The sequence below is a fragment of the Delphinapterus leucas genome, chromosome 8 (genome assembly GCF_059928025.1).
Source record: "Delphinapterus leucas isolate spDelLeu-1000000601 "Yukka" chromosome 8, BTC_Dleu_Yukka2, whole genome shotgun sequence".
Classification (NCBI taxonomy): domain Eukaryota; kingdom Metazoa; phylum Chordata; class Mammalia; order Artiodactyla; family Monodontidae; genus Delphinapterus; species Delphinapterus leucas.
Window position 1 is genome coordinate 11,462,016 of NC_143136.1, and position 3,319 is coordinate 11,465,334.

The following is a 3,319-nucleotide window of genomic DNA, read 5'->3' on the forward strand; positions in this document are numbered from 1 at the left end:
TGTGCTGAGTAAACACCTCATATCAATTTTACAATTCACAAATTCTCTCTTTGATGGTGCCCACATTTATTTTGTTGCTTGAGTTTTTATTTCAACTTGCATATTTTTATTCCCAAGATTTCAGATTGGTTGTTTTGATATCAACCTATTCTTATTTCATTTCTACCTGTATTTTCCTTCTAAATTCTTATTCTTTTTTTATGGAAGTCATCCCTTCATTTATCGCCTTGAAAATCCAAAATAATTATTATTTAAAAGACATTGTCAAGAAGAAGTAAAGCTGTCACTGTTTGCAGATGACATGATACTATAAATAGAGAATCCTAAAGATGCTACCAGAAAACCACTAGAGCTAATCAATGAATTTGGTAAATTAGCAGGATACAAAATTAATGCACAGAAATCTCTTGCAGTGCTATACACTAATGATGAAAAATCTGAAAGTGAAACTAAGAAAACACTCCCATTTACCAATGCAACAAAAAGAATAAAATACCTAGGAATAAACCTACCTAAGGAGACAAAAGACTTGTATGCAGAAAATTATAAGACACTGATGAAAGAAATTAAAGATAATACAAATAGATGGAGAGATATACCATGTTCTTGGATTGGAAGAATCAACACTGTGAAAATGACTATACTACCCAAAGCAATCTACAGATTCAATGCAATCCCTATCAAACTACCAATGGCATTTTTCACAGAACTAGAACAAGAAATTTCCCAATTTGTACGGAAACACAAAAGACCCTGAATAGCCAAAGCAATCTTGAGAAAGAAAAACGGAGCTGGAGGAATCAGCCTCCCCGACTTCAGACTATACTACAAAGTTCCAGTAATCAAGACAGTATGGTACTGGCACAAAAACAGAAATATAGATCAATGGAACAGGATAGAAAGCCCAGAGATAAACCCACACACATATGGTCACCTTATCTTTGATAAAGGAGGCAAGAATATACAGTGGAGAAAAGACAGCCTCTTCAATAAGTGGTGCTGGAAAACTGGACAGCTACATGTAAAAGAATGAAATTAGAACACTCCCTAACACCATACACAAAAATAAACTCAAAATGGATTAAACACCTAAATGTAAGGCCAGACACTATAAAACTCTTAGAGGAAAACACAGGCAAAACACTCTATGACGTAAATCACAGCAAGATCCTTTTTGACCCACCTTGTAAAGAAATGGAAACAAAAACAAAAATAAACAAATGGGACCTAATGAAACTTCAAAGCTTTTGCACAGCAAAGGAAACCATAAACAAGACCAAAAGACAACCCTCAGAATGGGAGAAAATATTTGCCAATGAAGCAACTGACAAAGGATTAATCTCCAAAATTTACAAGCAGCTCATGCAACTCAATACCAAGAAAACAAACAACCCAATCCAAAAATGGGCAGGAGACCTACATAGACATTTCTCCAAAGATATACAGATTGCCAACAAACACATGAAAGGGTGCTCAACATCACTAATCATTAGAGAAATACAAAGCAAAACTACAATGAGGTATCACCTCACACCAGTCAGAATGGCCATCAGCAATAAAATCTACAAACAATAAATGCTGGAGAGGGTGTGGACAAAAGGGAACCCTCTTGCACTGTTGGTGGGAATGTAAATTGATACAGCCACTATGGAGAACAGTATGGAGGTTCCTTAAAAAACTACAACTAGAACTACCATACAACCCAGCAATCCCACTACTGGGCATATACCCTGAGAAAACCATAATTTAAATAGAGTCATGTACCCCAATGTTCATTGCAGCTCTATTTACAATAGCCAGGACATGGAAGAAACCTAAGTGTCCAATGACAGACGAATGGATAAAGAAGATGTGGCACATATATACAATGGGATATTACTCAGCCATAAAAAGAAATAAAATTATTTGTAGTGAGGTGGATGGACCTAGAGTCTGTCATACAGAGTGAAGTAAGTCAGAAAGAGGAAAACAAATACTGTATGTTAACACATATATAAGGAATTTTTTTAAAAATGGTCATGAAGACCTACTAGAGAATGGGCTTGAGGACACGGGGAGGGGGAAGGGTAAGCTGGGACGAAGTGAGAGAGTAGCATGGACATATATACACTACCAAATGTAAAATAGATAGCTAGTGGGAAGCAGCCGCATAGCACAGGGAGATCAGCTCGGTGCTTTGTGTCCACCTAGAGGGGTGGGATAAGGGAGGGTGGGAGGGAGATGCAAGAGGGAAGAGATATGGGAACATATGTATATGTATAACTGATTCGTTTTGTTATAAAGCAGAAACTAACACACTACTGTAAAGCAATTATGCTCCAATAAAGATGTTTAAAAAAAAAAAGACATTGCCAGTTCTATAAAGTCAATTTCATCTGAAATGAATTCATGTCCTAAGTTTTATTTCATTGTTCTTTCTCAACATTAGATGTTTCCAAATGTGCATTAGTTATTTATTACTGCATAACAAATTACTACAACACTTTATGACTTAAAAAGCACACGTTGATTATCTCACAGTTTCTGAGTCAGGAATCTGGGTACAACTTAACTGGGTCCTCTGCTTCAGAGTCTCTTACAGGCTGCAGTCAAGGTATTGATGGGGCTGTGGTCCCCTCGTGGCTTGTCTGGGGCAGGATCCATCTCAAGTTCATGTGACTGTTGGCATAATTCAGTTCTTTGTGGGCCATTGAGCCGAGGTCTTCAATCCTTTGCTGGCTGTTGACTGAAGACCATCCTCAATTCCGTGCCATGTGGGTCTCTGCAACATGGCAGCTTGCTTCATCAAAGTGTACAAGCCAAGAAATCAAGAGTCAGCTTGAAGATGGAAGTTACAGACTTTATGACCTAATCAAGGAAGTGACATCCTACGATTTGTGTGGCACTGTGGTCATTAGCCATTAGATCCAACCAATACTCAAGAGAAGGTGATTTCACAGGTGTGTCAACACCTGGAGGCAAGGATCATTGGGCGCCATCTTAGAGGCTCCTACTACAAAGCGTGTTTGAAACTTGTTTGCAGACTTACTTAAAGTGAGAGGTGTTGTGGTTTTGTTTTCACTTCTTTCTCTTCTCACCCCAACTCCCCACGCCCTGCTTCCTCCTGTCTAGAAGTTTTGTAGTTATCTTTCCTGCCCCACCCCCAGGCCCCATCCCATAGCAGTCATGGGATATCATAGATTATCCTCAAACCACAGATGACTTAAGTCAATCTGTGGTCTCAAATGCGGCATATACACTAAAACTGGAATGATAGAGATGATTAGCATGGCCCCTGTGCAAGGATGACATGCAAAGTCATGAAACATTTCATATTTAA

At 38.4% G+C, this 3,319-nt stretch overlaps 1 non-coding gene across 1 annotated transcript; it reads left to right on the forward strand.

Moving 5' to 3' along the window:
• The first annotated feature begins 3,214 nt into the window (after nucleotides 1-3,214).
• LOC115802183 (U6 spliceosomal RNA) lies at nucleotides 3,215-3,319 on the forward strand. The gene has a single exon (XR_004022583.2). It is a non-coding gene; the product is annotated as a U6 spliceosomal RNA (small nuclear RNA).